The sequence below is a fragment of the Podarcis melisellensis genome (genome assembly GCF_964234715.1).
Source record: "Podarcis melisellensis genome assembly, chromosome: 17".
NCBI classification, from domain to species: domain Eukaryota; kingdom Metazoa; phylum Chordata; class Lepidosauria; order Squamata; family Lacertidae; genus Podarcis; species Podarcis melisellensis.
The window spans coordinates 15,975,780-15,989,478 of record NC_138534.1 but is presented as its reverse complement, the minus strand read 5'-3'; the positions used below and the strand labels follow the sequence as shown (position 1 = coordinate 15,989,478).

General features: G+C 41.5%; 1 protein-coding gene and 1 long non-coding RNA gene across 12 annotated transcripts in view; one reads left to right on the top strand and one right to left on the bottom strand.

Annotated features, from left to right (window-relative positions):
- BNC2 (basonuclin zinc finger protein 2) overlaps window positions 1-13,699 on the bottom strand; it is a 411,384-nt gene that overhangs the window by 223,580 nt on the left and 174,105 nt on the right. The window lies entirely within an intron of this gene.
- Window positions 2,410-11,664, top strand: LOC309360440. The gene is made up of 3 exons (XR_014164151.1): window positions 2,410-2,701; window positions 3,528-3,642; window positions 11,302-11,664. It is a non-coding gene; the product is annotated as an uncharacterized lncRNA (long non-coding RNA).

Below are 13,699 nucleotides of genomic sequence, written 5' to 3'. Positions count from 1 at the left end.
AAATTTTGCACCGCTAACAATTTTGCATGCAGGGTAACTGCCCCTGTGCCCCCTCCCCCCAAAAAGCTATGCCACAGGAATAGACCCTTTCCCTGGTTGCTGCCTAACAAATTTTCTGGGAAGCTGGGATAACCAGGAAAGTCTGGGCTGCCCATCTTAAAACACAGCCACTGGTGGGATTGGGAGAGAGCAGCTGTAGGGAATAATTTAACCCTTTGCTCCCCTACTAGAATACTAAGGGAAAACCTCTCTTCTGAAGTTGGTAGTTGTTTTGGTGGAAAATCCCCTAGTGGCACCAATAATAGCTTTTCCTCAGGACCACAGCACACAGCATGGGAGGAGAAGGTTAGATTCTGGAACCACATCTCTGATCCCACTAATTATTGGCCACCCTATCTGAGACAATTCCATTTGTATTCCAAAGGCAGAAAAAGTATACAAACATATAAACTAAACTACATAGAATAAATCATCCCTAGCTAGCAGGACCAGTGGTCAGAAATGATAGGAACTCTAGTCCAAAGCCAGCTGGAGACCCTTTGGGAAACACTGCTTCAGACCATGTTTTCTGACTTCCTAGAGGCATCTCATGGAAACAAAATGCTAGGTTAGGTGAGTCTTTGATCTGACCTACATCAGAGGACCAGCTATAGGTTTCAGAAGGCACTGGACTAAGTGCCATCTTCAGGGGTGCCTCCTTGCAGCAGGTTTTCTGATGAGAGTGGAAATGAGCAAAAGCGGTGGTGGCGGCGGCAGAGTTCACACAAGGCCCGTATATACTGGCACTCTGGAATATTGTGGGAAATGATAGTGGCTAGTTCCAAGGCTATCAGTCTGGGAAAGTCAGGGAAGGGTGAGCCAGGCAGCATGCAGGCACAATGCCCGTTCTCATCTTAATGCACCATGGTTTGTTAAGTACAGATGGTTACATCCAAACTACCTCAAAGTTTGAAGACCTTATAGCACGACTGCAAGTGATAGCCACATGCAGATGGATATGACTTGTTTCTTTCCCTTTATAATTCAGCTTCCCGCTCGTCACATCTTCCACCTTCAGCCTGAATATTTCAAAGTCCCCAGAGCATTGGGGTGGGGCCAGCCGTTGAACTGGAAAGCATACAAAAATGCCAGGCATGCGTGCACAACCCCTTACACATGTATTATTAGGACTGCCAATACACTGATTTTAGGAATACGTTGCAGGCAGGGGCGATAAAAAGGCTATGAGGAGGGGGAAAGGGTAAAACACACAAAGTAGGATGATGTCTCCATTTTGAAGGGATTTAAACAAAACTATTAGTTTTTTAATAAAACACAATGTTCTCCGACCTGCATTTGTTAGGACTGTAAATTATTGGTCCTTTCAGCTACAGTGTGACAATATCCTATAGTGTAACTACAACATAATTGAATAACAGAGTGTGTGTGTGTCCCCTCCCTACGCTGTGTGGAAGAACGCAAGTAAACAGAACTGGAGTCCCTGCACATTTGCTTCATGGCACACCCCATTCCAGAATACTTTAACAGTCTTCAAAGCAGGAAAACATCTTGAGGGGGTGTGGGGAGTGTGGTTAATTAGGATCGTAGAAAGTGGCTTTCCTCTGCTCTAAATAAATTGAAAAGTGACAAAAGCCCTCAAACACTTAGGATATCCCAAACCCTTATCCACCCTCCCTCCAGAAACTCTTAGAAGGTCAAGCAAGCCAGTCCCCATCACCATTTTCTTTTGTTCATTATCACTAAGTTGCCCTAAACATTCTGTGGCTTCTGGAAGTCTGGAAGTCTTTGTTGTGGTGTTCTGTTTGTTTTTAAATTACAAAACTCTTGTTTTCAGCCTAACTGGGGAGTCCCCTGAGAATGCAGAACCATCTCCAGCCTTGTCTGTGTGTAGACTCATTTTTCTGTCCTACTAATTGGCATGGGGCCACCAGCTCTACTTATTAACATTGTGATCTCTAGTACTTCTGATGACAGTTCTTGTGTGCCAGCCACTGGATGACCGTAATAACCAGCAGATCTGAATTTTGTCAGGACAAACATGGGACATCTATCCCACAGATGCTGCTACATAGCATATTAATAATGCAAAGGGGAAATAGATGACTAGCAAAAGATGCGGTGAAGGATTCCAGCTACTTCTGTGATCTATATTTTCCATCTCCACAGTACAGCTTCCCAGTCAAATGACAATGCAGTTGCCAATTTACACAACATCCAAAAGTATTTCTTTTTCGGTGCCCTGGCCAATGATTCTGATGACGGGTAGCTGCAACAACCACCGCTTTGAACATCAAAGCAAGCCTCCTTGGTTTGCGCAAGAATTCCAATTCATAACATTATATGGGTGGGGTTTATTTTTCTTTTCTGTTCATTTGGGACACGGCTGTATGCCACTGCAGAGCCTGAAGACAGCACCCAGTAGCATGAGCAACAAACTTTATTACATGTTCAGTGTTTTGGAGTAGTTTATATTTAAGTGGATCACTTCTGGTTTTTACCTTACTGCTTTATATTATGACATTTTATAGTTTATTTTGAGAGGGAAAGAAATCCTTTGAAAGGAAAAAGAAATATAAGTGGGGATTTTTTTTTAACACTAATGGGAAGACAATCCAGCTATTTTCTCTCACCTGAAGTCTCTATAGAAAAATCGTTATGAATGAGGAGGACCTGCCAAATAAAATTGCCCTAGCTGATGACAGTAAGTACAAGTAATAACTTTCCATCATCCCAATATTTTAGCTGTTGCTTTATCACGGGCTCAAGAACTCAGCTGATACATGTTGCAGATAAACAACATGCATATGCTATAAAACCCTCATTTGACACTGATGTGCAAAATGAACTGCCTTGGGGACTCTAGTTAAGGGTTGAAAGGCAGTACCAGTATCAAACTTTATTTCGGTCACAGACCAGCATAAGATAAACCATACGGATAAACTGAACACATAAGACTTAAAATAGGTAAGCAATAAAAACTAGTGATTAAAAGGGGATTATATCATACATACTTAAAAAGATAGAAACCGGGACAAACAGTTAAAAGCGACTATAAGGGAGGGAGTGTGAACAAACACAGGTCTTGCATTTTGGGCCTGGTTTATCCTTCGACGAATATTCATCACAGCAGCGCAGAATCTAGCAAGTGAGTATGTAACACCTGGGTTTTCATCTTGAAGTAGCAGGGATATATAAAGTTGTTCTGTGAGACCTGGGAATTTATGTAGTATAGTCAAGATGAAGCTAGCTTGTATGTCTGTACAGTCATACCTCGGGTTGAAGTAGCTTCGGGATGAATATTTTCGGGTTGTGCTCCACGGTGACCCAGAAGTAACGGAGCACGTAACTTCCGGGTTTCGCCACTCGCGCATGCACAGACGCTCAAAATGACGTCACGCGCAGATGCGCAGACGCGTGTTACATTCACTTCAGGATGCGAATGGGGCTCCAGAATGGATCCTGTTCGCATCGAGAGGTACCACTGTATAGCATTGGCAGTGAAAAAAGGCGTGTTCTGCTCTTTCCAGTTGCCCAGATCCACATGTGCATTTCCTCTCCCCGTACGGTGTCTTTGTACAGCGGTCTTCCTGGATGGCTGAAGGAAGGGCCTGGCAGTGGGCCAAAGGGTTTTGGAATTTCAAGGTTGGCTATATATGGCATCTTGGAAGTGAAATGTCTTCTGGTTTTACTGATTAAAAATCTTGGGGTATAATATATCCCTATACTATATCCCAAAGCTCTGTAGAAAGTACATATTGTATAATATCAATGGTAAAAAGTCCTGACAATAAAGGGATGGCTTGAACCTATGAAATGCCTAACCCCTTCCCTGCCACACACTTTCCCCCTGAAACGTCTCTCCCTGCTATTTTTATCACAAGTATTCTGGACCCGTATTTAGTTTGCAAACACTGGGGTTGGTAGTACAGTGGTACGTTGGGTTACATACGCTTCAGGTTACATACGCTTCAGGTTACAGACTCCGCTAACCCAGAAATAGTGCTTCAGGTTAAGATCTTTGCTTCAGGATGAGAACAGAAATTGTGCTCCGGCGGTGCAGCATCAGCAGGAGGCCCCATTAACTAAAGTGGTGCTTCAGGTTAAGAACAGTTTCAGGTTAAGTACGGATCTCCGGAACAAATTAAGTACTTAACTGTACTGCATCTATGTTCAGGTGACCAGGAGCTGTTGCAAGTGCCGGCAGCTACATACAATAACCCAGAGACAAGCTCTACCGGTGTCCTTCAACATGTAGCCCTTTGAAACCAAACCCATTGTTGTTTGAAAGCGGTGCTATTTTTCTAGAAAAAGAGGTGCCAGAACTTCCAGTGAGTTTTGGCTAAAAACAACAACCCTGTTTAAAAGGATGATTACCGTATATTCATATATATGAAGCTATTCCCGCCCCCCTCTCATTTTATATTCCTTAAACATGACCATGTTTGCCTTCCACCCTTAATGGAATTTACACTGAAATTGCCCAGCAAAAACCCAGCAAGAACAACTTGTTTCCTCTGCAGCTGGAAAAGATTGCTCCCCGCACCCTGTTACCTTCCTAAAAACTGCCAGCGGTTAGCTCCATTATTGGATTAATTTGAAAAACACAGTGTCATTATTTAGAAACTTCTCTCTGACCACACCAGCCTGAACATACCAGCCTGGGGGACACGAATAACTTTTTTAATGTACATAGTATCTGGAAGATCTGCTGTGAAGCCAAAGCTCTTTGCAGCTTCCAGCAGTGCTTATACAACTGCTGTTGAAGATGGCTCGGAGGAGATAAGGGAAAACAAAAGCAACCCTTTAGGAGGCACAAGCTTTGGAAATCAGAGGAAACCTAAACAGCAAATAATCCAGGAGTTTCGGAAGTGTAACGTCGACAATGGCGAGGAACAAGAAAATACCTGAAAGCCACACAGGTGTGATCCAATACTGGGCGGCTTACCTTTGTCCGCACCAAACCACCTGACTCTCAAATGTACAAATGCAATGCCAACTTTTTCCAGAAATGTCTAAAAAAAGGGAAATGATATTCAGGGGTGTTAGTAATCTAGGGCAGGGATGGCTACAGACTTCGGGGTTGTTTGGGGTTTTTTACTGGAACCCCCAAGATTAAACAACCAGAACCAGGTGCAAAAGCTAGAAGGACCAAAGAGACTCTGAGCACAACCTGAGCCTGGGTATTTTTCAGTGCCAGAAATGACCTGAGCTTTCTTCATTGCAGCTGCCTAATTTAGGTGGAAAAAGCAAGTTGTGTTGTTGTCAAATGCTAAATGACTGGGAGTCAGAAATGTTTCCCAATCTACTGCAAATCACTCAGAGATCTGTAGATCCTGATTTGCCTTCTGCCCACACCTGCTCCAAAAGCGATTGGAAACAGCATTTTTTTTCCAGCAACAAGAAGTTAAAAAAAAGAAATTTTCTAAGTTTGAAATGGATTTGGTGATCCTAAACAGTCGCGTTTGATGCACAAATGCTTGTTAACACCATCCAGCACCATAGAATTATTGCAATTTATCTGTGAAGATTCTGTACACACAGTAACACTGAATAAAATCGTGGTAGGGTGCTTGCTTGGAAGAGACATCACAAATTCAATCAGTACACAGTGTTCATATTACCTGACCTCAAACATAACAATTCTCAATGAAGGCAGCTTTCAACTTTAGCGGCAAGTGACCAAATCATGAGTAACTGAAGTTCAGCTTACGGAAAGCGGAGGTAGTGGTAAAACCATGACGATATCCTCAGGGCATATAGAACTCAAATGTCAGAGAGACTGCTAGGCTAGCTTTCTTATCCCAAAAGGCCTAATTATTATGTATAGAGGGGATTCTTTTATTTATCTGGAGGACCATTCATTCATGTAATCTCCCAGCTGTAGTATGAACTATTTAAGAACTGTTGTCCCTTTTCAGCTGCCATTTGTATGGACAATAAGATGGCTTGGAGGAGATAAGATCATGAGATAAGACCAAGACACCATGAGATGTATGTATGTGGATATAGCTAACCCTTACAGTTGTTAAACGAAAAGGTTGTCTTAGGTTTTATCAAGCACAGTACAAGGAGTGTGATGGGGAAAGGCATATTTTACTAAAAACGAACCATGAGACATCAGACAACTCTCACCACACTTTCAAAGACCCAGTGTGCATGCTCTTACATGTGAGTGAGGACCACATCAGAGCATATACATCTCATGCGTATCAATCGCAAGGATCAGTGCTGTGTGCGGTTGCCAAGTGTGGCAGCTGTGGGGTTGAGAACGTGCTGCAGGGACGGTTCTCTAAATCATAGAGTGCGTATTAGCCAGAGGGGAAAGGCAGTGAAAGAAGCAGCAGGCAGGAATGCCCGAGACTCTATGCTGAGTTCAAGCATAAGGAATAAACATGCGCTCTACACAACTATAGGAAGCAAAAAAGCACTCGTAACCCACTGCTGCATGAAAGGGACAATAGTAAACAAGGAAATGCTTTGCCTCCACATGGCAAGATTGTGAATGGAATTCTGGGTCTACAATGGTGATTGTAGCTTCTGCATAGCCCTTTTTAGCCATTATACTCACCCAACCATAATTGCATACGGTCTAACATTTCACTTTGGAAATAAGGACGTTCTATTCCATCATCATCATTCCAACATATATAAAAACATTAAACTTCCCTATACAGGACTGCCCTCAGATGTCTTCTAAAGGTTGCATAGTTACTTATCTCCTTGGCTTGGGGGTCGCATAACTCCATACCCTCCAACATTTTTCCAATGAAAATAGGGATGCAGTAAAGAAAAGTGGGACATCACAGGATCAAATCAGAAACCAGGATAGCTTCGGAAAATCCAGGACTGTCCCTGGAAAATAGGGACACTTGAAGGTTCTGTAATTGCATCGACAGACTAGAGCTGCCCCTGCTAGCCCCCAACACCTGCTGTCCAGGCACTTAGGCAATGTCTGTAAAGGGGAAGATGTACACACTTATGGGTTCCCTATGCAAGTATCCCTGCCCAGAAGAATATCATGGTCAACAGTATCAAAAGCCACAGGGAGGTCAAGGGCAATCAATAGGTTTGAACTCCCTCATCTTCTTCCTGACAGAGGTCATCAACAAGGCTGTTTCAGCATCATATCCAGGACTGAAGCCTGGTTGAAATGGACCCAAATAATGAGTTTCCTTCCAGCTTGCCTTTAGGTGGGCTGCCACCACCTTCTTGAGTACCTAGTGATAATCCTTACACAAATCCTGTAAGATAGACAAGTATTATTATTTCCATATTGCAGGCTATAGGCAGCTGCTAAGGCTGAGACACAGTGGCATACCTAAGGTCATCTGGTGAGTTGATGACAAAGATGAGATTTCTCTTAGCCTCTATATGTATCAGAATTGCAGGACTACCAAATGATAATTATTTAAGCATGGTACTCTCTGAACACCAACATGTCACTTAATTAACAACAACAACAACAACAACAGGAGGAGGAGGAAGAAGAAGCTAATACAATACACCTTACATGAAAATACACTGACTATCCAGATTCCTGGATTGGTATTATTATCTGAAGATATGCGGCCTTGATCATTTCCTTTTTCTCCTTTTGAACACTTCTCAGTCACTACAAGGACCAGATTTTATCTGCAAGGTTTTATCAACAATGATTCCAGAAAACCTTGCAAGATACTTGATAAAACCAACATACACATGTGAAATCACAGCCTTTAACTCCTGCAATCAAGTTCCCTACAGCCAAATTTCCAAACCCTTTTTAAACCATTGCTTTCTCTGTAAACCAGTTTAGTAAACTGAACTTCCAAGAGAGTTATTCACTCCTAAAATCCTGTTCTGTGGAACTGCTGAAATTTCAAACACTAATGTTATTGTTTACCATTTCTAGAGTACCATCTAGTGTACAAAGTATTTGAAACTTCTTAGCCAATTTGTTTTCACCACGGAATTCCTCCAAAGTAAATACAAATTACTAATCCTGGTTTCCTACAGGCCAATAGTCTTCATAGCGGAGCAAGGATACAAATCATTTGTGCCCCAATTTCTTGTACTCCCCTGCCCCACATCAAAATAGCAAATTGATCAATCAACAGACATTAACAAATATGCATTTAGTGGTAGGGGATACAAAGAAAGCATATAGCACAATGCAAAAATAAAGGAAAGCCAAAAACTCTCCAGACATCATGACATACAATGGGAGGAATGGCTACATACAGGGGCACAAGGCTTGTTCAAACCTTAGTTTATTAATCCATGATACGATTCTCCAAACACAGCTAGCATCTGCTTAAGAATGCAAAGCACAACTTCACAAAAACACTGAGAATTGCTTCACATGTTGTATTTAAGCTAAGTATCTCACATGCACACATGCTATGCTGCAGCAGTCTGTTGAACCCACATGCAGCTATTTCAGTGTAGGCAATGCACACTCTTAATCCTTAACACTGGGGTACCTCTGATATATGGCATGAAAACTCCTCTCCCTCTTCTCCCCCTCCCCCGGCCCTCTCTTTCTAAACCTGAAGTATGGCATCAAGGGGAAAATGCTGGCGTGGCTATGAATCAATACAGCTCCCACTTCAAGTCTGATTTTATGCAAAGGTTTTTAGACAAAACATGCTGGTTTTCCATGCAGTGACATTCTGCAGCCCCACCTCTGAAATACAGTTCTACAAGAAGTCACTGCTCCATAAATGTGTTCCATTTGCTGTATCTGTTTCACTTCTGCTCGCAAGCTAACATTAATTCCCTTTTCTTCCCCTTCCTAAAATGCACACAGGCTGCTAGACACATGTGCATGGCAAATGGAATCTGAACTTAGCTTAACAGCCTCATTTATTCCTGATGGTTTAAATTATTTCATCACAATTAATGACACCCCCTCAGCTTCCTGTGCAGTGCTGCCAGATGTTCGGAGACCACAAAGCCACTCGCTTCTTTGACGGCTAGTGACAAGTTGTCCTCTGAAGGACGTTCCCTGGGTGCCGCTGCCGGATGACACCTCCATTGCTTAGCACCTCTCCCTCTATCTCCCCGAGTTTCAATATTGAGAGGTGTAGGAAGGCATGAGAAACCAGAGCTGTTTTACTGGGGGCATATTCAGTGAAGTGTTTTGAATCTGAAGGAGCTTGCCTCTTGTGACTGGAGTTTCAGACTGTTTGGAGAAAGTAGTGAAGTAGTGTTGACCTTCAACGACTCTTAGCTTTGATCGCATAAATCCCCGTGGTTTTTTGGTTTTTTTAAAGAGAAATAGGAAAATTGACTTTCCTTGACTGTTCGTTCTCAAATCACATAAACGGTACTTGCACATACATGTTCAGGTTCTGAATTCGGTGCAACTTCAATAGTTTGTTGCTTCAGCACAGAAACACCGAATCACCAATGTATGATTTATTCTTCAGGGAATTTAAAATGTGTGATGACAATCTGTTGGGGGGGGCGGCGCAGGGCAAATCAGAGGGGCAGCCAAGGTGGGTCATTTGGCCCAGGGCTTCAAGGTCAAAGGAGAAGTCACATTTAGACACTTGCTAATTTGGGGGGGGGGGCATTTGTTAAGTTTCACAATTTGCTTTTAAGTGCATTGGATCGAATTGTGACAGATACTCTCAGTTTAGAGTTGCAAGCTTCAGCAAATGAGAGATGAGATTTGGTAAAAGACACACTTTTTCTTAAGTGATACAGATTTTGTCATATGCAGAGGATCAATGGCAACATGGCATGAAAGTGATATACCTCCAACATTTCTCCGATGAAAATAGGGGTGCCGTATTCCATTATTATTATTATTATTATTATTATTATTATTATTATTATTATTATTATTTTATATTATTATTATTGTATACCCCAGCCACTCTGGGCAGCTTCCAACTTATATAAAAACATAATGAAACATTAACTTCTCTATACAGGGCTGCTTTCAGATGTCTTCTAAAGGTTGTCTAGTTACTTATCTCCTTGGCTCGGGGGTCCCATAACTCCATACCCTCAAAAAAACACACAAAAAAACAACAACAGTGAAAACAGGGATGTTCTAAGGAAAAGCGGGACATTCCATGATCGAATCAGAAACCGGGATGGCTTCTGAAAATCTGGGACTGTCCCTGTAAAATAGGGATACTTGGAGGGTCTGAAGTGAGACTTTTCTTTGGTATTTAGTGCATATCACAGAAAAAGACTAGAAGAGCATTTGTTGAATGTGTGTATTCAGCTTATCTCTCGTTTCTTCTCTTCTGTTTTGATGCCTTATTTTCTTTCCATGTGTTGTCATTTTCCCATGGCTGCATTTATTACGGCTAGGGGCCTCAAAACCTGGAAATGGCCTGGGCTGCTTCAGCGGGCATTTGAGAGGGGCCGCTACTGCCTCAGAAACAACCTCATGCGCATTTTTGGATTCCTCATATACAGAGTTAGGGCAGGCGCAAACATTTTGATGCCTGAGGCAGCCACTCCAAATTCCCTTTCTCAACAGTAAAAATATAATAATAAATAACTGATAATTTGTTGCCTTATAACAACACCCATCTGCTGGCTGATTCTGCCTTATGAAAAGGGTCTACCCAGTTATACAGCCTTTAAGACCCAGAATCGGAGAGCCTTGTTCTCCCTTTTACTGCTTCTCTCCTCCCCACCCCCATTTTGGTTTTTTGCCACATAGGCTTGTGTGCACACATGGTATATTTTAAATTATGTTATATTGTTTCTTGTTACAGCGAAGCTCTGAGCTTCTCTCATAGAGGCACAAGATAGAGATATGTCACTATTACCTGTGTTCTGCCTGCGATCACTGAGGAAGAGAATGGGGCAAATGATGCCCATTTAAATAAATGCTGGAAAAGCTGAGGGCAATCCCATCATACATTGCAAGTACATGCAGCAGATGTTCCAGCGAGTCTTTTTAAAAATGCTAAACTTGGCCAGCGAATAAGAAGTGGCTCAAGTTAACCAGAATTTCAGTATAAAAACACAAGAGGCCACCCTATTGAACAGGCCAGGGAGGAAAATGTGATTTTTAATATAAACTATTTTAAAGGGGGAAGTTTGGAGGGATGGACTCATCAGCATAAACCAGCCACCCTTAAAAGTGCCTTTATTTGCTGCTGCTTCTATATGTGGCCATTTCTTACTGTTATTATAAGCTATTTCAGAAACAGCTCTCTCTCTCTTTAAAATCACTTAGAACAATTATCAAGGGAACTGGGGAATATTTCTCTCTCTCTTTTTTTTTAAGCTGTTGAAGTATTAACCCTCCCCATCATTTAAATGTCTAATGTGTGGTTTTTTTTTCTGTAGGGGGTGTTCATAGGTGCTCTTTTAGAAGTTAGCCAGTTCCTACAACGACTTTACCAGAAGATCCCACAAAAAAAGACACGCCATGTTTTCAAGAGCCTGAGGAGCTCCTATAAGCCTGACAGCCACAGGAACCAAGTTACATCATACTTTCCCCACCTATCATCTCAAAAATAAATAAAACTTAACAGTGTTACCTTGATGCAGATGATTAAAACAACATATTCCTAAGGCCGTTGGAGAATTGCAAAGAGTCGTTATTGACTTCAATCAATTGTCTCTCAGAAAAAAAAGCTTTATCTGATGGAGAGAGCCGGGTGGGTTGGGGGAGCGAGGAAGTAGAGAAGGAGCTTGAGTAAACTTTAAACTCTCATGTAGGGATGTATTGCTTGTGTGTCCCTGGCAGATGTGGGAAGGAGATGAAATGGGCAAGGGAGAATCAAATATCCCATCGCTGCAGGTTTGCTGAGGGGGGGAAAGAGCACTGCAAAAAACCTCACATCTGGCAATCATTTGTCAATAGCTGGAAAGAGAGCGGCAGGAAACTTTTGGCTCTTGTGGAAGATGAAAAGACAAAAACCATGTGTCACACACACATACTGCAGTGGTACAATGACTACTACATTTATTGCCCTTCCCCTGCTTTTTAAAAATTTTAATAATGGTCTTCAGATACACTCGTGTGTGTGTGTGTGTGTGTGTGTGTGTGTGTGTGTGTTTTTAAAAATGTAGACACTAGACTTGTTAAAGCTGGTGAGTTTATGTACCGATCTTTCTCCCCAGCCACACTTCCAACTAAATTCCAGGGCCAATGTTAGAAAACCATAATCATGAAGGGAAATGGATTGCCTCCTACTTTGAGCTGCCGAGCTTGTGGTTCAGTCCATAAACATAATTAAAATGGAAGACACTACAGTAATGACGACAGCCATCTTCTCCACAATTTTTGTACTTCGAAATGGGGCATGTGTGTAAACAGAAAGGGACACGGCCCAAAAAACTGGGGTTCTGGGACACAGTGCTGCTGACCCCTACAGATCAACGTCCCATACATTACAGAATCATGACGCAAACATGAGGCCACTGACTGTTCCAAAGAAAAGAGGGATGCTTCCTCCAGTTGCTATTTCGAAAAGGAAGGATATGAAGAACAGCTCCACCTCCACACACCTAGTTCCATCTGGTTTTGTTCTTTTAATGAAAGGAAAGATCATCCCCACAGAACTATGCGGCAAATAGCAAGTTTAAGGGTTATCCTCACCTCTTTCCACTGCCTTTTGACACTTGAGCTGCATGTTTTTAGCGTGCACCTTCTTTTTATGATCGCAAGCTGTCTTAAATTGTTTTCAATATTGCGTTTTAATTCTGTAACCCGCATAAAAGATGAACATGTAATAATCTTGGGCACCCATATTTCATTAAAAAACCATGAAAAAGAATTGCTCTTGGGCAGGGAGGGACTTTGAGTATTGTTCCTCTTATCCAAGTCACAGGGGTTTAGAAAAATTAAATTTGCATGCAATTCTTACATGGATGGTTCAGGCTATCTTAGTAGAAATAGTTTGCATCGTTTATTCTGTAAGGAAAGTATATTGGGTGTTGAATGAGGTGGCGAACTCACAGTAGCTGGTTTCATTATATTATTTAGGAAGACTGTATTTCCCAAACAGTTAATTGCAATGAAAACTACAGAGCAGCCAGAATTGTTTGGTAATTACAGGGGGTATCTAATTTCAGCTTAATGGATGTTTATATTTGCATCCCAGTATATCTAAAGGATAAATAAATAAATAAATAAGCCTAGGATTGTGGATTCCTGTCTTAGAAATGGCACAATTTATCTCAGATAGACTAGTGCAGGATGATCATCACTTACTTTTAACCACCAACACATTCCTGTGCTGGCATCCATCAAATTTAACCAAAATACAAAATTATTAACTAAATAAGCAGCTTTGGGTTAATTACAGCAGTCTGAATGTAAGCAATATGCAGCAATCTGTAAGAAATAAGAAAATGCTTTATGACCAGAACTTCGAGCAAAAAAGTGGTGCTTTCTCTACATTTTTCAAACAACTGTTCCAACTGAGAATGCAAAATTTCAAATATTCATATATATTTTTTGCATGACATGCATGAACAAGTACATAGACATATTTCAAAATATGGATAAAATTAAATGTTTACGTGTATGTAATTGTGAATAATCCCATTTGGAATATATGTGCCCTCTACAAAGCCATGAAATCAACAGTCCTAAATTTAATCCAATTACATTCAATAATCAGGGAAGTAATTCTGTCTGGACAGTGACAGAAACAAAACCGAAGAAAGAAATATAACACATGTGTGTGCATACACAGACCATGAAGAAAAAATATGAGAAACAATGAGGAACACT